Below are 21,115 nucleotides of genomic sequence, written 5' to 3' on the forward strand. Positions count from 1 at the left end.
CTTTCCTACCTCGTCTCTCAAACAAACAAAATCACCTTTAAAAATCCACGAATCCATCGACGTTCACGCTGTATGACGTCATTCACGTCGAAATGAGCATTTCCATCTTCGAAAGAGCGAGGGAAACTTTTCGTGGTTACAATTTTTTCTTCGACTTTTTCCGGCTAGAATATTATTCCGTCGAGCGAAATACTGTGGTGGTGCTGGTACCTATTTTATAGGTCGTGTTCCAGGTCCGAATAAGCGGCCGTTGACACAAATTTTCCACGAAAAAAGAAAAAAATAGGTTCGCTTGAACCGAGATTAAAAAAACATTCGCAGAGATATGATACAATTGTGCGCGATGATTTTTCCATCGATTCTAAGGATCGAAGTAAGCGCAAGAGTGGATAAACAAATACTGTTTGTCCACACAGTTTTACGAGGAATTGGAGCTTTCGATCAGATGAAGATGGAGATTTACTATTTCGTTTCTTTTTGTGATTGGAACTGTTATTCTTTTATTATTATTTTTTTAATTGTTCGTTTTCCATCGTTAAAAATTTTATATCTAATTGATGAAATCATTAATCCATTTGTTCCAATAATTCCATAAATTATTCCAATAAAAATTCCTTGAATGAAACGCTATTTGTCTGGATTCGAAAATAAGGGATAGAAAATTTTATTTTAATTTTTATTTCGCGTGTGTACAAGTCGATCAATTTTAGAAACTTTCCAAAAATATTTCACGAATATATAGATATCATGAATTAAACGATGATCTTCGCGCTGTTTCGACTCCTCAAATTAAATTGCTGTCATCTTTTCAGAGGGGAGGGTTTAAACAAAATAAACGTTTAAATTTTTTTCTCTCGTGGAATCTTTCTTTCAATTTTTACGAGAGAGACGTGATAAAATCTTGTTCTCGTGTCGAAATAAGATTTAAAAAATGAAATTCTGAAGAAACTTCCACTCAACGTGATTGCTTTTTCATCCTCTTTGAAGAGTCATATTTTTAAGGAATAACTTGCTAACTTGTTGTCGACTGTGAAGAGAATATTATTATTGAATATTATTTACAAATATTGATTTAATCTTTTCAAATCTACCTTTTTTTTTTTTAAGACAAAGAAAAAGTTTCTCTCTTTCTTTTTTAATGTTTTAATAAAATATATCTTCAAAAAATTCCATTAAATTAATCACGAACACGATATCTTGAAATTCAACGTTACGAATTGTGCGAAATGTTAATATTTATCGAATAATATATTTCCAATACATCATCAATTAATAAATTTCATCATTATTATAATCCCAAATAAATCTCGAGATGTTCATTTCAACCAAACTATTTCCAACTGTAACAAAACTATTTCAATAACCAGAACTTGCAGAACTTTTTAAACTCGAAACTTCCGATATCAACCTTCGATCATATTCATTAACTTTTCCTCGGTTATCACATATTTTCATTCATATTTCGAATTTGCACAACAATTTTAAACTTGCTTGTGAGACTACTTTCCATCATCGTATATTGCTCGATCTTTCCTTCGACGCTTCAAAAATTTTTCCGCTTATTTTTTTTTTTTTTTTTTCTCTATTTACTCTTCTTTCGTTTGTTTTTCTCGGATTCAGCTTGGCCTCCAGAACGGAAACTACCTTTCAAGGGGATCCGGTTGTCTCGGTTATGTAACCGAGCTTTCTACACACGCTCGATAACCGGTACGCCACTTAACCCTTTTAATTCGAAAAAAAAATATCTTGAGCCGATATTTTTCGTATTTTCAATTTTCAACCGGAATTTCTGTAATATTAAATATTTTTGTTGAACAGAAATATTTCATTTTCGAATTTCGTTTGAAATGTTATTGCAAAAGCAAAATAAACATACAAATATGTTTCACTTTATTGGATAGAAAAAACGATTAGCTTTATATTAAGATTAGCAATATAAGCTAAAAAAAAAAATAGATATTTTATTTAGAAAATATATCTTTTTTTCGTATTATCATAAAATTACATAAATTTTGTAACAATATAAGAAAAGAATGCGAGTGTGATTTCTTTAAAGGAAATTATATCAATTTTGATAATATTTTTCTCGAAAAAAAATTCGTGGAATTAATAAAAGGATTGACACATTCGAGAGCCAAATGAGAAATCGAAGGAGTGGATATCTTCGATGAGAAGAGTTAATAAAATAAAGAGTAAAAAATCGTAAAAAAATTATACAAATACTTGTTTTCAAGCGTTCAAACCAATTCTAAAAGTTAAAAAAGAACGAAGGATAACATTCTCTTCGAGATGAAACTTGTCTCGATGATGAGGATTGAATCGAAACACAAGTCTCGCCGTGTAGAAAGTATTTGTATATTTTATTTATAGAAAGCAGAGATTCGAAATAATTCCTATTGATTTAGATCTTATTACTAGTCGCGAGGCATGCCTCGAGACGGATCCAATCGTTTATTGACAGGTTGTATAGCTTACGATGACGCCCAGTTAACTGTCGCACGATCAGAACCGGAACTTGCCAATTACAGAGGAAGATAAGTGTTCTAAGAATCGTTAGTGACTTTTTTTTTTTTTTAATAAGAACAATGCAACTATTAATATACACTATTGACTTGGAAAATATAAAAATATTTAATTTGTAGAGATCGAATTATTCTGAGCTGCAAAACGAGTAAGTTGAATCTCATCTTAGAACCTCATTTGAGGTGTTTGAATGATCTTATAAAGGTTGGGCTTTACGTTCTATTTATTCGAAAAAAGTCAACGTCGAGGCTCTCACTTGGTACAAAAACTTGGCAGCTTCGAATAATAATTACAGGAGATTAATTTTACAGTGTAACGCAGAAAGATTTATAATATTGCAGTTTGTATCGATAGAGGAGAAAATATTGAATATCAAAAGGGAAACGTTGATTACAATACGAGGATTTAAAGTTACAAGACTTAATGTTGGGGAACGTTAAAGATTGTTAAAGAGAAAACATCGTATATCGATATGAGTTTTGGATTAATACCAGTCAGCGCAAGGGAATATAAACATATTTTTAACCTATGATTATGTCCCTATAACCTATGAGAATATTAATTATTATTTCTGAACACGTTTACAATAAACGTACTTTTTAGATACGATTATTTTTATTAGCTTTGTGGATACAAGCGTTTAACTGCTTTATTGGTTGCAAGGGAAGGATAATATTTTTAATGCTATAAAAAGTACTGTTAGAAAATACTATTAGATGATATATAAATAAATGGAAGTCTTTGAAGAATACATTTATTTGGAAGTAATATATGATATAACAATATGCGTGCACATTCGTCTCGCACGTTCGCCAGTTTAGAAAATTGATGAGGTTTAAAAATGGTATGAAGAATATATTGCAAAAGATGTTTTTTTACGCTTGCTCGTCGACAAATAGTGAAGTTACATTGAATATGTAAAATTGTTCGTGTAAAAGTGGAAATATTCATTTCTATAAATAATGTAAATTTATTTTCAAAAAAGAAAATACGGTAAAAAAGGGATACCGTGGGTAAAGATTGGTTAATCGCTAGATAACGCAACATGCGAATGAAAACAACTATTTATATTTGCAAACGCCACGGAAGAGAAAGGCAGTGTATTGGCAGAAAAATTTTCTGTTGCGATTTTCAAATGTCGGCTTTCCCTACTCCTCCACCACTGAGTTTCTCCTTGAATCTTTGAAACGAACCTCGCACAGCAAACTGCATTTTCTGCAGTCAATAAGGCAGTTGAAATGGTATTCGATCGAGTTGAATATTTACTACTTAGTACCCAATATCGTCACTTAAAAACATTTGTAAACGTCACTTATGTTGACAATATACATTATATCGGATATAATAATTGTTAATGAAACAATTGTGCTATTTATTAATGAATTTCCAAATTAAAATGCTCAATATGCAAAGTATTTTGATTACGAGAATATTTATTATTTATTATTTAAATCAGAACTCTGACATGATGGAAAAACGATCTTAGCCAATAAGAAATTTACGCGCCAAATTTAATGAGCATCGTATAATTTTATGTAGCACGTGCATAATCATATTTAATTTTTATTCAAATATTGCACGATAAATATTACTAAATCTCAATTATTCATTACTGAGTCGGTAACATTGGAAACTACTCTTGAACAAGTTTAGAGGCCCCTGAAATATGCAACAGAAGTGCATGCAAGGATTTATTTTACACTTTATTCGAGATACCACGCAAACGAACAAATATTATTCTATAACATTAATGTGACAAGAGACATTATTTTTAATCAAATTTCATTTTCTAATAATTTTTTACTTATTTCGAGTGAAAATTTTAGATATATATACACAGCAAGTTTTTATATCCTTTTTAGAAAACTTGAAACAGGTCAGGATGGCCGAGCGGTCTAAGGCGCTGCGTTCAGGTCGCAGTCCACTCTGTGGGCGTGGGTTCGAATCCCACTCCTGACAATTTTTTTTCATCTCAAAAAAAGAAAAGAATAAATAAAAATAACGATAACGAGTTCTTTTCGTTTTATATCGGCTCAAAACATTTATAAATTATAATAAATTAAAATAAATTACCATATTAAATATTTGAAACGCGCAAACCAATTCAAGAATTTTAATACTTCGTACCTGATAAAACAACAAAATTCTCCATTTAGAATGCAGAAGATTGCTGATCTTTAATATAAATACTAATATTACCGCGTTCCTAAAGCTGAATTATAGTATTTCGAATAGCACGCATTCGCGATTTTGAATATGCACGATGGATAGTGCATAGAAGATAACTGTTTCGAGGCGTATAACAGTTAAAACAAGTCGAAATGAAGAAAAAAATCCAAGACTTGACCCTCGCGAGAGAAGTATTCCGCCGCTTGATCGATGATGTTTAAAGCTTGAATCGTGGTCGCGAATTTGTAGGATCGTCGCGAATCCCGATACAACGAACGTGTTCGCGAATTCTTAAGCGCAATTTACGTTACATGACCGAGAAACGAAAAGGAACACTGGTAGACTTTACAAATATATCTTACTAATACAAGAATGCTAACGTTAAAGGAGACAAGGATCAAGAGACGAGTGTCGACGAAGATTGATTAAGGAACTCGATTTCCACACGAAGCATTATTTCATTTCATTGATTTCGAGTTACGCAATTATCCATTTTAATAAAATAACGAGGTTTAACGAAATTCGAACAAAACCGTCAGGAAATATTTATTATGTTTATTCAATATAAACTTGAATAAAGACGATTGATAAAATCTTAGATGGACATAAGTTGCAATCGAATTTCATTATCTAAGTAATTGTCTCTAAGTAATTTGTTATATTTTAGTATTTATAAAAGTTTGTTTTAAATTGCAAGCGATGTCTGAACACGATTTTTTTTGTTAAAAATTATTTCAACTCCTCTTCAAACTATCTTCTTTCATATATTTATATACCATATTTACCATATATTCTATATCGTTCAATTAACTTAACTCTCTAATAATATACTAAGGTTATTTCAATAGCACGTTCATATCGTAAAATTATTTCAAATAAAAAAAACTTCTTTATTATTTCATAAAATCTCCCTAGCCTCATTTATGCCACGAATTATGAGGTACCTAATACACATAATAGCTCAAAGATCCCATATTGTACATACACCTTATAGAAACTCGTTACATCATGGACCGTATAAACAGTGAATTTATCGTTAATGACGCTACGATGCAAGCTACGATATTAAGATTGGCGTGCGATACTTCTATGCACGGATTGTTTACACGCTGCAGGCGCATAACTCTGCAGCTTTCGCACCATCTGGCGCAAAAGTAGCGGTGCCTTTATGCAGTAGATTTCCTCCCGCGATCAAGAGGACCTACTTTCCAGATGTCGCAAAAGGTGTCCGGCAAACCTTGAAATAATATCTTTTTGCGCGATTTAAATTCTTTGAAAATTGTTGAAATTTCTTTTCTCTTCTTTTTTTATTCGTTTCTAGCACCGTATTGGTATCGAAAATTCTTTGAATTATATCGAATATTTATTAGTGAACATATAGGAATCCAAAGAAAAAACACAATTCTACTCTTCTATTCAGATTCTTTCCTCTTTTTTCGGAAACAACTGCGCGATGGATTGACAAACACAAGCACAAAGCCTCGACAAAGGTGAAGAAACGGTATCGAATGCAATTAAATGGCACACCGGCTCGCGTGTCGAGGACCATCTGGCATTATCAATGGAATATGGGAACGTGCACGAGCATAGCGGTCCATGGATCCCATGTGTAGCCCAGCAAGTCTCGATCTTTCAATATATCGAGATTCCGTTTTCAACGGACCTACTTTTAGAGGTTAGGTGCGCGCGTCCCGATGAAACGTCGTGTCGTTCGATTAAATTCCGCATTCGCGGCTTTAACCGGTCGGTAAGGTTGACCTCCGTCAATCTTCGCTGCCAAACGACCACTCGAATAAATTTGAATTTCCCTAGCTCGCAGGTTTACCGCTGCGTATCGCTTCGTAAACACGATATCGTTCCCACACTTGGTTAAACCGAGGAAATCGAGCGTTGATAATATTCGACGAAAAAATGGGAGGGTGTTTCGCAATTTTTAAAATTAAAAATTCACGTAGATTAAAAAAATATATTGCATCAAATTATATTAACTTTTAGAATCATCTTAACTTCAAAGGTATAAACATTCAGTTACAAAAAGAAACGATATTTTCACGTGTTATTTAATTATTACAAAATGGAGCAGCATGTCAAAGCAGTGCACAATCAAAAATTTTCCATCCTTCGATCTTCAAATATCGAACTAAACACGATAAATTTATCAAAGAAGCATCAGCGAGAAATATTCGAAACAAGAGGTATTTTATCATACACGCTTTTTTTTTTATAATCTCATAAAATAACACGAAGAAAATTTGCAATTTTCCAGGACGATGGAAAATCTGATCGAACGATAAATCATCCATCTACAAGGAAACAAGGTTTCGGCGTTTCGCTGAAAGATAATCCCCGCTGCTTGGAAACGTGCTGGAATCCCGATAAACCGTGGCTCGGGACGAGCCTCTTCTCTATACGTTCGCTCACGGGCGATTGTTAAAAGCTTTTTTTTTTTTTTTCAAGATGAGGGGTCGATAGCCCGCGGATGGCTGCACGAATCAACGCTTAACCCTCGATTTTTTTCTCGTTCGGTTTCTAAGGGCCCGATGAAACCCTCGGCCTCCGCCTCTGGAAACATCATTGTCGGAACAGCATTGTAACCGGCCATTCGAAAGAAGCGTGATCACGCTCTATTCATCCTATACATATATATACGCTATCCGTATTCCATCTATTTTCAATTAATCTCGAAGAAGAAGGTTAGAATAAGCGCAATTTAATTTTTTCTCTCTCTCTCTCTCTTTTTTTCAGAAGATTAAAATAAATGAATAAACGAAGGAAATAAAAAAGAGGAAGAAAAAAAAGAAAGGTTCACAGAAGAACAATGGCGCGCAAAATGAGTTGACTCTTACTGCGCGTCATTTGGGAGGGATCGAATGAGTCGCGAGTATTTCATCGATTCCCCAGGATTCTCTAGCAATAGTCCTCGTTTACGAGCGTGAAATGGTAGCCGATGGCAAAGAATAAAAGGTATGGCTGTATCGAAATCACCGCGAAAACGCAAGCGGCGTTTCCAACGTTCCCGACTTAACCACGGTGTTTCAGCTACGCGCTGGATAATGACAGGATTTGGCTAGGCGATAACTGGAAGAAGGAAAGAATTATAGGCTGCGAGACTGCCTCGTAAGCATCAGACCTCGGAGTTTTAACGGCGATTCAACCGTTTTCTTGGCCACCTTTTCTTCGTTACTTTGTGATTTGAACGCGGTTCGAGGGAACGGTGTTTCGCGAGGAAGAGGAGATATCTTGGTAGATGATATTGGAAATGGCGAGGAATAGGCGAGGGGAGATTCGAGCCAAAAGTCACGGAATCGAGCTGTGTAGTCGTTATCTTTTCTCGCCTGTAAGATGTTAGAAATGGAAACGTTGAATTCGAGATCCGATTCGCGTTTGAAAATTTAAAATTTAACTCGCGAGTCACGGGATTATTGATATAAATTTTTAGAAGTGAGACTTTGATCAAGATGGTTGAATTATAAAAATTCAGCAATGTTTAACGTCTACAATTCAGTCATTTAAATATATACTTTCTGTAAATTTAACAAGCAGAAAGAGAAAACAAGCGTGAAAAAATCAAATTTCATTTAGCAGTTTATCTCATTCTACGATATTTTAAAACTTTGCTGATTAGAATGTAGATTAGATTAGAACGCGATTAGACCGTTTGCTTCCAAGAATGACTATATTAAATTGGCATCTACCGTAAAAGCAAAGTGACAAGAAATAAGCAGGAAGTTATTCAAATTACTATCGCTGCACGAGTATCGAATTTTCTTTATGTCCCCTGGTATTATGTCTCACTCCTACATACGTATCGGAAATCGGTTCAAAAAATATTCGTAGAGTCACGGTTCGTAGAGAAATGGTCCAAATACCTAGTTTATATCCTGGTGACCTGGTTGACCATTTACGCACGACTGCATACGAAGAATATTAATTACGCGTCAACGACTCACCAAGTGTTCCGCATTGACGTGGCGGAAGTAGGTCCGCCACGCGTTAAATGCCACGAAGCATCTTCACAACGGCGACACGAATAATTTGGCGTGATAATTGTCTGGCTAAACAGCCGCGAATGCGGCTAGGAACGTGGGGCAAAAAACTGTCTGCGGAATACCGAATGTACCGTTTATGAGAACGGAACAAAATGTACGCGATAATAGGAACGAGATGTTTATATATATATGTGTGTGTGTGTGTGAGTGTGTACCAAGGATTTGAAAGAGAATTGATGGTATTTGAAGAAACATTAATTGCATGACTTGGCGGAAACGTTGGAAAATGAAACTGTATGAAAATTTGCTCACTTCACGCGTGTCTAATTTCTCCTCTAATCCCTGGACGGTAAAAAAATCTCCCTGCAATACCGATCGAGACAGCGTGAATGTAACCGCGATTGATTTGGTTCCTGACAATTGGCTAAATTAAATTCCAGGGATCGAAAACTCGACGCGCCGTTGATCGATTAACGAGTAATTTGGATGGCGATTGAATACGCGCAACGAAGACGATAACGGAATCGAAGTTATCTCATATATTGGATTAGGGAGAAGGTAATGTCGATCAATTTGTTTTAATACAAATTTGTTTTAATGTATTTATATATCTAACTTTTAAATCTAATCTAAATAATCCAAACTTTTTTAATCAAGATATTTGTTTCAAAATTATATATATATGTAGAAAATGATTTTCATAAATCTTTTTTAAATCTATATAATATAATTGTTAAGATAAATTATGAACATGGAAATTTTACTTTCAATTTTTCATTAAAGTTGAATTTATTATTTTGCAGTGACGTACGAGTTATTGCTCTTTTTGTTTTCAAAATAAAAACCAACAACATAACAACGTAAGTAGCTCACAAATATTATTGCCTTGGGTCGAAACCTCTATTCATTTTCCTTAATTTTATGCCATACCGTATTACCAGAGACAAATCTATCTCCAGTTCTACAACCATCACAGGAGTAAATAAATTATTATGATATTAATTTTTATGTTTTATTTACGAGAGCTTGAAATGACATGACATGCTTAACTCTTGGCTAAAGGAATTTTTCTTTTGTACCAGAAAGAAATATAATCATGAATATCTTTGGGAAGAAAGAAGTTTAAGTAATAATTTAAGGTAATATATTACTATCTAAAGAATTTATAAAACAACAAACTCTAACAATAATTCATATTACTGTATCATTAAAGTATTCATCATATGATCAATCCTTTATTTCAGATACATCTTTAAAACGTTAAATATCCAACTGGAAAAATAACAAACGTCATAAATCCAAACTCATAACAAACTCTATCACTCTAAGCTCAAATTACTATAGTGGACGCCATTAAAATGTTCATCGCGCGATCACTCGTTTATCTTAGGCGTATCCTCGACCGCAACGTTAGTTTTCCAACTTGAAAAGCAACGAACATCCTGTCGTAAATTTGAACAACAATAGCCCACATTATTGTCAATAAATTCATTGGGCAATCGCTCATTTATCTCGTTGTCAGTCGCATCCTTAACTTAAATAAGCTAATTTTCCAACTCGAAAAATAGCAAATATTCTGCCATCAATTCGAATTCACAACAAACTTTAACAATAGCAACACATTATTGTTCTATCCAAGTATTCATCGCGCGATCGCCCGTTTAAGCTCGGGCGTCTCGTTAACCCGAATAATCCTTTTCCATATTTGCCTCGTCACGAAAGTCGTCGAGTCGATAATGAGTTCATCGACGATTACGGCAGCGGTGACACGACATGGCTCGCGTGCAAATACGCTTATGTCACCGATGCTGCAGGCTGCTTGTTCCCGAGCCATCTTTATTTCGGTCATCGCTCCTTCGACTCTCTCACCTTGTCCTCTTATCTTTCCACGCGATCCACGTTACTCGTATAATAGTACTTATTTATATTGCTATGTGTAGTGATGGGTTGCGATGCCTCTCGAGCAATATGAATTCTTGGCGATGAAGAATCACAAGTGTGTAATATTATAAGTGTATATTATTTTCAAAACGAATCGAATCGTAGATCATATTCGTTATTTCGAGTCTTGGTAAATATAAATATCTAGACTCTTACTATTTTGAAACGAATTTAGAAAGTAAATTTCATTTTATCCTTGTTTCTTGTACCTGATATCAGTGAACTTAATAAGTACGATCTTAAGATTCGACGTGATAACGCATATTCTTTTTACATCATAAACCTTCAAATAAATAGTTAAACTCAAAATTATATGAAAGTAGTGAGAAAGAATGGTATTATTACCCATCATTACTCTGTCTTTAAATTATTAGTCATGATAATTTACGATACAAAGAAAAGAAAAAACCATTATTAACCAGCCATTTTCTCAGAATTACTTGCTAGACTCGTTACGATCCCATTAACATTATCTTGATACAACTCGGTATTAAGGCATGTATTGATATCAATTTCATCTATCCACTCTTTTCCTACATCACGAATCTTTAAATACTTCAGCGTAGAATTGTTTGTTGAAAAATCGTAAGAAGATATCGTACCCATCGCTACCTAATGCTCGTTCCAATGGCGAAATCTTGAACTTGACTGGACTTGTCTGAACGGCGCAGCAGCCTTGCCGATCGTTACCGTTACCCATCTCCGCCTCGTCATAATGTACGCAGGCGAGTAATGCGCGCGAGGTCGAGACTAATTACGCGAGTTTTCTACAGTGGACATCGTCCCTGGCAGATTGAATCGCGGAACCGCAGTCGACCCTTCGAAGTGATTTTTTAGACGCGTGGGAAAGCTTCGATAACGAGATTCTCAATCGTTCGTTTGGAAAAGCCTGCGCCGCCTTCATCGGCACGCTATCTCACCTTTATACGCGCGCAATCCTCCAGACTAATAACGAGGATTAATTGGTCGCGCTGGGGTTAATGATCCACACTCTCTCCGTGGTTGGATCTTGGTTTCCTCTTCTTGGGCTCTTTATTTAGACCTTGATCATTAATCACAAGTGGTTAATTCCTTAGAAAGATTTGTTGAAGCTACCTTAGAAGGATTTGAATCTTGAATCGAAGGAATGTGAATAAGATGGAATCTGAATTAGGTAATAATTTAAGTTTGAACGTGTGTCGTATGATGAGGCAAGAATTACTACATTTGTAATAAAAATTTTTATATCGAAATTTTAGATGACTATTTGATTTGATTGAATCATAGTAATTTACAAGTAATATCCAAGTTATTGATAAAAAAATTGTGAAAATGTTACAACCGTACCGTATCTCGATAAAATTGTAATAGAATTTTAATTACAAAATATTCCAATTGATAAATTATGGACACCAATATCGAATATTCAGTATAAGTTAAAAAAATGATTATTTAGAAATATTGCATAAATATTCTGTTATATATTACTAAATCCCAGATTCGCTTGATTTTATTTGTTAACGGAAATACGGATAATATATAGGCCTAATTAATTTTATTATTTTATTATTTAATTACTCTGAATAAAAACACATTTGAACAACATTCATCATTCTATTTTTAATTTAATCTTTTTCCCCGATATCCTGTTTTACTAAAATATCATTTTATTTTAATTAAACAAAACAAGTCGACAAATATCATGTCGATAAAGGAGGTTAATAGAGTGGATCGCAAGAGGAAGTAAACAAGTGGAGAAAATAGAGGTTAGAATATGAAGGAGGTGATCCATACTTGACTGTGAAATTTATTTGAAAGATCTTACATAGAAACCAACATAGTAATAGATTTTATAGAACGTGTAATAGCAATCCTCGATTAACAAGATCAGTTTTATTTTTAATGATATTACATCCGTTCGACGAGTTTTAATCATCGATACTAAATCTTCTTTTGATTCGTGATATTCGGATATTCAACTATCTAGTCGATAAACCCAGAGAAATTCTATAAGATAATAAAAAGAAATATATGTGCATAACTTTTATCGTAACTTGTATCATGGAAATAAAATATAATTAAAAACTAGGATTAATATACATCGAGCATTATTTAGTTATTTTTTCGATATTCATATTTCAGTTTTCTTTCGATAAGTGTTCTTGTAAATTGATAAAAATTATAAAATGATAGAATCAAATTTATTTATTATAGATTTATGTATATTCAATGTAGCGATAAATGACTATTGTTCACGTTTTGCATGTTTCAATTTTATTCAAATATTCAATTTTAAAATCAAATATTTCATATATAACTAAAATTTTTATAAATGAATATCATGATATATGAAAATATATTAATCCCACTATATAAAATTCTAACTATATCGAGTTTACGCAATTATCATGGTTTCTAACGTACGATTGCATGCAAACTCAATTATTTTACAAATTATATCGACACATTATAATAAATAATTCATAAAATGTACTTACAGGAAATATTACTCTTCCAATTAACACTTACACTTAAAGTCGAATCGTGAACACGAAGTTTCGTTTGTTCGTTATTATTTGTCGAAAGTGTTATTTCACTCTCGATCATCACTTAGCAAATCACGATGTTGGAACGATGAAAATAAATTTATAAAGCTTGTAACAAATTTCAAAATCCAATTCGACGATTGTCATCGCCTTGATTTCTCGTCATTGTATACACAGAAATAACACAGTTCTCGGTATGGTTAACCTGTTATTTCAAAGTTGTTCGAGTTTTACGAATTCGCGCAAGGTTTATAAACCGAAACGATCGATTCAATCGGATAGCACGATATTCCAATAACCGCGAACGAAACATCTTCGATCCATAAAGATCAAATCGGTCGTAATAGTGATTGTTTCGATAAAAATGTCTGTTCGAGCGTACCATCTAAAAATATGGCGGCGATAAATATACATTATAATGAAGAGGGCGTTGCAGCTAATCATGGCGAATCACGTGAAATTCCTGTTTCAATTGTTCTATAATCTTAACGATCCACAATACCGATTCAGGTATTCTCATGCAAGTTATTTCCTTAATCCGTGTACAGATTGAAACGATTGCTAGAAAATTATGAAAAATATACCGTAAGTTATAAATATAATTAAATTATTGTATTGTATTATAATAAATAAAATTTATTATAATTTTATTAATCATTAAGAGAATTATTAGATTCCCTTTTGAGATAAAACTAAATTATTAAAAGTTAATTTTTTAATTGTTAAAAATTTGTACAATTCTTATTACGTTTTAATTGTTTGAGAGCAATCCAATCTTATCATGCACCTGTTGCAATTTCAGCACTTTGTGAAACATCTTCTCTTGAATTTTCAATATCACTTTCAATTTCAAAATGCACTTGTTGCAATTTCGAAACAGCTTGAGCTTCGACTTCATTTTGAGAAAATTTCTTCAAATGAATTTACTATAAATTTATATTACATAAAATCATATGCAAAAAATTGCTTAAAAATTATTGAAAATACACAATTTTTTACATAATAAATCATTTTAAAACGAAAAAATATGTAAAATAGATTCATTAACTCATCGATTCTTCAATTTAAAATAATAAAACCAAACAGTTATTTATTACTAACATTATTAATAAAATAAAATATTTTGTTTCTTAAGAGGTTAAAAAATAAAATAGGATAGAATTCTATATAATTTATGATATTTCGAAAAAAAACGTAATTTTTTTCTTATACACAAATCCAATACAAATTCACAGTCTTCTTTCAGCATCCAATATTTATCTAGGATCTTATATCGGTGTTCCGTCATTAAATCGTTGAAATACAGTTCAACCTACTCTCTATGTTGATATAAATTGCTCGCATACGTATCATTCCAGTCTGTACGCGGTTTTATCGTCTTCTGAGCAGTTTCGGTGATAAAAGTGAGATACGTGGGAGGATTCGAATGCTGAATACGAGCAAACAGAAAGCGGAAAACGCGGAAATCGTGCCGCGGAATCGCGTTCGTCGACACGAAACGACTGGCCTATATTCGAGCCAACTTATACAGTTATCTGGACGCAGTTTATACGCATTCGGGCGCTGCGTTCTTTCCGCAGATACTGGAGATACTTCGAGTCTCGTAAAATCGGCGGACAGTCGTGGCCAACGGTTTTCCTCGCCTCTGTTCTCTCGCGTTTATTTGGATCCGCAATGGGCGCGGTGGTATTCGGATTCTTGGATCTTTTTCGTTTTGACGACGAGATTGCGGGCGTGGTTTAGCGAAAAGTCTGATCTCTGAATCTAGATCTTGAACAGAGACACGGTGTAATTACGTTGTAATTATTTGATACATATAAGATTACAATAAAACGTTGCTCGTTGCTTAGTATACGACAATTATTCGAATGCAGAATATACAGGGTGTTAACACGTATTCGAGGGATTATATATCGACAGAACGTGATCATTCATAGCACACACATTCACACCGATTTATATTATATTTATATGAAAGATTTTACCGATCATTAATCTGATTATTATCTGAATTTCTTACTTTCATTTTCGTTATATGCATACTTTATATAGTTAATGTAATGTAATCTTTAGACGATACTTCTTTGGCATTTTGAATACAGGAATTTTCACAATAACATTACAAAAATTGATCAAATACAAATTGATTTTATAATTATCAATAACAAATATATACATGTTCCAAAAGAACATAAAATATATTATATATTTTCCTAATATTTTAATTACAATTATAACATTCCAATAATTTCATTTTCTACAAATATCCAAATAATTATACGAGAAGAGTTTCCAAGAAAACAATGGCGGGTGGTCAAACAATAGACAATTCCGCGAAAGCTCTGAACCCCGTCTAGAATTTTGAATTCGCCCTGATCGAAAGTGTGCAAGCATTCTCGGTGTCCCGTTATCCATCGATGCTCATCTTTCGATTTCATAGGTTGGGATCACGTTATCGTGCCAGCGAAATAAAAACCGACCACCACATTTCGCCGCATACCTACACGACATCTCGTATTTCGAGTCGTGACTCGGCATCCCAAGTAGCCTCGCGCACCGTTTGCTCGTCCACGCGAGACAACGGAAAAACAGAATCCAATATTGCGCCTCGGTTGAGAAAAGGATTTGGACTTTTGCGGAACGTGGTTAGAAAAATTGTGCACGCGTGTCACGATTGGTTCACGCGTGCATTCTCTCTCGAATATATCGAGTGTCCGTGGAGGGGTATTCTAATTGCTTGACACGAGCTGTTCCAGCTGTTCTTTTTCATTCTTCGTTGTTGCGCTTTAACACGCGGTGCACGGAAGTTGCGCAGTTGACGTGCCAGCACAGGTATTCGAATGACCAAGTCGTTGCTACTATGTATTTTTCTTCTTCTTTTTCTTCTCGCTTCCTCTTCGACCACCTGGCTTACGTGAGAAAACTGAAATAAATAGGAAATTATGCGATACGTAATTTTTAAAGTAACGTACAGATAATTGAAAACAAGAGTCTTTTAAAAATAATATGGTCTAAATCGAATAACTTTTGTGCTCCGGAATTATGAATATTTTTTTGTCAAGAAAGATTTCGATACATTTTCCGATTAATTTTATCTTATATCACGTATAAATGTATAACAAGGAGTAAAATAATTTCAAATTCTTCCAATATATTTCAAGATTATCTGCTTGCAAATAAACAGGATTTGAGCAATAGCATACAACCAGCACATTCGATCGCTTCTTTTGGGCTTCAATCGATTTCTTTCTCGAGTGGTGTTTTTGCACCACATACAGACATCCTCTGCGTTACCAACCAACCACTAATTTCCGCGATCTAATGATACGTTTTCCCTGGTCGATGAACGTGAAATCCATGCGTGACTCGGGGAGTGAATCGACGTTTCGAGAAGAAGAGAGGATCGCTATGAAATTACACGTATGATTTCATGACTCGGCCGTCTATCGAAGAATGGTCAATTATACATAGTCACGATTTATCAAACAATTGCGAGTAACAGGAATACGACAAATATATATATATATATATAAAAGGAAAACGTTTATTTCATCCGAGGTGATGAAACGAACGGTATATCATTGCGTGCAAAGTGCATCGAATAAGAAGGAATGTTTGCAAGAATGAAACGTTTCAATTTGAAAGGAACTATTATATCTGTTCGATGGATGATTTGATAAATTTCGAAATAAGTGATCTGCTATTCTGGCTAAACAATAATAATAATATATTAAATGTTAAATAACATGGAATTGCATTCGATTTTCATAAATATTTCGCGTAAGATATTCGTAGACTCGTTAATTAATATTGCGCTATTCATTTTACAGAGACGAATAAATTTGCAAACGAATAGTACCAAAAAGTGAAACGTATTTTTCACTCAAAATAATTGCTTTTTGAGTCATCTTTCCGATAAATATTCCATTTCTGCGTTCGTTGATCAGAAAAAAGGAAAGATTCCTTTTAAATAAATAAATCAAACATCAATTTTCACCTTAAAAATCGGCTCAACAATGTTCCACGATGAAGATAAAAAATCGGATAGCTTCGGTCAAAATATCGAAAGAGAAAAAAAGACTTTGACTAAAAATATCATTTCCACCTGCTACCGGCTATAACCGACCATGAACGAGTACAGTTAATTCCGGGACGGGAGTTTTGAAATATTGCATTGCTTTTTTGCCACTGTTCACGCAAGAAACTAATGGATTATACAGTGGCCGCGTACCGAGGCGAGGGCGCGCCATCGACTTCCATTCCAATGAGCCGTTTAAGTATCATTACCATCAAACCTGGCCATTATTCGCAGTAACAAGTTGGCTGGATAATATTGGATATAAAAGGGAGATAGGAGACACAAAGTTTCATATATATATATATATATATATAGATGGGATAATGGGATCTTTAACCTTGTATAATATCGCGTTAACGCCATGTTTGAGGTTATGTCCACGGTTCTCAAGTATCGATCTTTTTTCCTGTTAAAATTTGATCGACTCATTTGTACAAGTTTTTGCAAAATATTTATTTATAGATCGCGTCGTCTTATCCACTTGTATCACATTGTCTGAAAATTTTTAAAATTATCCATTCCATTTCCTATACTTTTTTTTATTTATAACCGCTCTTTAAGATTTCTGTATAAGAAAGAAAAATAGTATCTCTCATTCTTACATATAATAAGTTCCTCTCGCGATTCGATCGTGGATTGTTGCGGATAATTCGAGGCGATGAATAGCAGTAGTTCCCATCCAGTTGCGGTATACACGAAGATAAGGGGATAGAAACCGGGAATAAAGAATAGAATTCCGTTATTTAAGATGTCCTGGGACGACCTTGCGCGACTCGAAGCTTGCAGATCCACTTTCCACAAAAATCCCGCGGTCATTTTAATCTTTGGCGCGCTCGGAAGTGGTCGAGGGACTGTAACGCAATTGCTTGAAATTAAGTTGCGCCACGCGAAGCTGATTCGAGATCGCATGTTAATTAATCTATCATGGAAATAATTGAAAAACGTAATTTTATTTAATATAAGAATATACAAGAATAATTATTTAATAAGAAGATGAAAGCTCAAAGGAAAGAAAAATTTTTCAAGTATTATTATAATTATTAATACAATTATTGCTTGCCTTTCTCGTTACTTTTCATTGTTATTAACCAGCGGTAATGTCAGCTTGATCAGGATCGAAGCAATTGCTCCATTTTTCATAATGCTCATAGCCTCGTGCTTGCTTGCGCGCGCCTTGAAAAATTGTGCGTGAGCACGCGTTATATTCGCGCACTGTTTGCAGAAATTTGAATAATTATAATTCCTTTTCCCTCTCATATTTTCCTTATCCTTTGAAGATCGATTGTTTTATACATCCAATAATTTTAGAATTAAAAATTGGAGAAATTCTGAGAATTCTCCGGTGGCTTCCCTCGGACAAAGACTTGAAACACCTTCGGCTAAACCGAAAGATATTCGATCGAAGAATGCAAGGAGCGGCATTGTGGCAACATTGATGGAGATGTTTTGATTTTGAGCCGGGTACCGTACACCCTAGAAACGGTCGATCAAGAAGCGCATCACAGCTACAGACACTTCAATGCGTGGATGAGTAACGACCAAGCCTGTCCACCTGTCAGAATCGTTGGTCGGGAATCGTCGAGCCGATATTTTCCACGAGTGGAGAACAACCGTTAACGCGCATCCATCTGTGAGCGCATATTTTCACGAATGGAACGTCTACGAAAAAATATATCCCCGGATTATGCGGAAATGGACGAAGGAAGCCCCTGTTTCCGCCGTGTCAATCGCGTTGTTTCGCTGCGAAACCGCCCGATTAATTCAAAATGGACGCCAATTAAACGCGATGATCAAAAGTTTAACGGTATCGAAATCTTCCCGCGTGTAACGTTCTATTATAGCGAGAAGAATTCCAATGGCTGAATATTCTTTATCGATCAGATTCTTTATTTAATATATATATATATATTTATCAGAAGCATTGCAGCCCCTTATTACCGTTAAGCGACCCAGAGACCATTCGATTATCCCAAATTATTATCATTAATCTTCATTCGAGATTATTCACTTAACCTTTTTCTCTCTTTACCTGGTAATGCTAACTGAATTTATTCTTATTATGTATACAAAGAATTTTGGATAGAGGACATTTCATATTAACCACAATAATTAAACCGTCCCTCCTCCATTAAAATCGTCCATTATGTAACTGCACAACGTTTGAACAGCACCAGACAAGCATCATTAAGTACACTTACACGCGTCTTAATAGAAGTGGCTCCGCTTAATGACATCGACCTCGCTTCCTCGACTTTAAGCCTCCTCTTAATCCAAATTTACAAAGGACAGTGAGGATTTTACAAGATCTGCCCTTAAGGCGAGCACCCTACCCTCTTCTTCCCATATTCCCAAGCCGTATTCGCAGCAGATCGTGCTATTTCCGCGAACATTGTTCGAAATCGACGAACCGTGGTGAAAGAAGAAAGGGAGGACCGCAGGAGGTCGTTCCTAAATACCTGAATTTCCACTTCCTCCGTTTAACGCCGCATACTTGGGTTCTATTAGTTTCTTCTTTTTTATTTAATCAAAATTAAAACGAATTCGTATCTAACAAATTGGATACAGAGAGTTCTTCAACTGATCTTGAGAACTTATTCAATTAGTTAAATGAAAAATAAGTATAATTATGATTTACGATAAACTTTTTGAAGAATTGGTGCGCAAGAACGTCAATTTACTTATTAAGCTGTGAATATAATTATTCCATCACAATTTAAACGTAATTCATCTCTAATCCGAAGAAACACTTTACACGTATTTAATAAGGACGATTTCTTTCGAGTCTCTTTTTCCAAATAAACATTCGATTATTTGTCGAAAGAAAGAAAAAATACATCGAAACGTATTTTTTCCATTTGATCATCTTGGAGGAATCGATTGGCCAATTATATTGTTGGCGCTCCGTGTGCATCTTAGATCTCTGGTATCTCTCGAGAACCTCATATCTGTTTGGAGTCGTGAATAATGGGCGCAAAAACCGCGAGGAGCAAGTTGGATGAAAATGTAACGAGATTCTCGAACGTAATCCCATTAAATTCGCGGGGCGAAGAGGTTTCGTTAATCAAGTTTCTCGTACGCGTGCCGAGCGGGAAGACAAATTGAAGCGAAAAACCCGAGTTTCATTACTCGTTTCAATGCGTCCTAGAGAGAGGGAGGGGGAAAACGTCGTTAACTCCTCGTCTTTTATTCGCTGTCGATTTTATTTCGACTCGTGCGGAACGAAACGTAAGGAAGTAGAGTTACCATTCGCGATTTCTAACAAAAACTTGCCATCTGCATCCAGTAATTAGTACAATTTTTTAGGTAAAGTGATTAAAGATTCGCCTTTCCTTCTTTTTTATATGTGTACTGCGATAAACAAGTCATCCATTTTAGCATTGAATCTCGTTCAAAGTCTTGTTAGATTCGGCGAAAAGAAGAAAAATATATTTAACCGTTAAATTTTATGAAACGCAAACGACTCTTAAGTGTGTCTCTTATGGACAGTTTCTTCTTCAATCGCATTAAAGTTTAACCACCGTTTTTATACGTTCGAATAATTGTCACGTGGCACACACACACACGCAACGCGCGTAAGTTGGTCAAGTGATTTTCCGATATATTCCTTCGTTAGTTCACAAGTGACGAGAACGAAGAAGAAACAAGACGAGGGTCCCGCGTTCCAAGCTAATTAGTATCTTCCGTTCATTTTGCACGTCGACGGAACGCGGCCGCGATGGAAAACGAGCAGAGTTGCCATTTCTAACGTTATTAACGCACGCACATTGCCGATGCAATGCACGCGTACACACCAGCATGCGAGATCGCGCCTAAGCTAATTGCCACTCCCTTCTGAAATTACTCGCTTCCACGACATTCCTATCAAGGACGAAAAAATTGTACGATTATTC

At 34.7% G+C, this 21,115-nt stretch overlaps 2 long non-coding RNA genes and 1 other non-coding gene across 14 annotated transcripts in view; 2 read left to right on the forward strand and 1 right to left on the reverse strand.

Moving 5' to 3' along the window:
* LOC114577435 (uncharacterized) overlaps nucleotides 1-12,206 on the forward strand; it is a 42,357-nt gene extending 30,151 nt beyond the window's left edge. For 3 of the 8 annotated variants that reach the window (XR_009829334.1, XR_009829339.1, XR_009829336.1), the window contains exons 2-7: nucleotides 6,959-7,656; nucleotides 7,732-9,239; nucleotides 9,485-9,541; nucleotides 9,623-9,820; nucleotides 9,926-11,775; nucleotides 11,861-12,206. This is a non-coding gene — a long non-coding RNA (uncharacterized LOC114577435). Of the gene's footprint in view, nucleotides 1-1,620; nucleotides 1,708-1,951; nucleotides 6,888-6,958; nucleotides 7,657-7,731; nucleotides 9,240-9,484; nucleotides 9,542-9,622; nucleotides 9,821-9,925; nucleotides 11,776-11,860 lie in introns of those variants that run through there. The other 5 variants (XR_009829337.1, XR_009829341.1, XR_009829335.1 and 2 more) reach the window with 5 other exon arrangements.
* Nucleotides 4,400-4,482, forward strand: Trnal-cag (transfer RNA leucine (anticodon CAG)). Its single transcript has one exon. It is a non-coding gene; the product is annotated as a tRNA-Leu (tRNA).
* A 186-nt stretch (nucleotides 12,207-12,392) lies between the features above and the next one.
* Nucleotides 12,393-21,115, reverse strand: part of LOC107997085 (uncharacterized) — a 62,550-nt gene continuing 53,827 nt past the window's right edge. For all 5 annotated transcript variants that reach the window (XR_003697528.2, XR_009829343.1, XR_009829344.1 and 2 more), the window contains 2 exons: nucleotides 13,100-16,070; nucleotides 12,393-12,608 (listed from right to left, as the gene is read on the reverse strand). This is a non-coding gene — a long non-coding RNA (uncharacterized LOC107997085). The remainder of the gene's footprint in view (nucleotides 12,609-13,099; nucleotides 16,071-21,115) is intronic.

This window comes from Apis cerana, linkage group LG3, assembly GCF_029169275.1.
Source record: "Apis cerana isolate GH-2021 linkage group LG3, AcerK_1.0, whole genome shotgun sequence".
NCBI lineage: Eukaryota > Metazoa > Arthropoda > Insecta > Hymenoptera > Apidae > Apis > Apis cerana.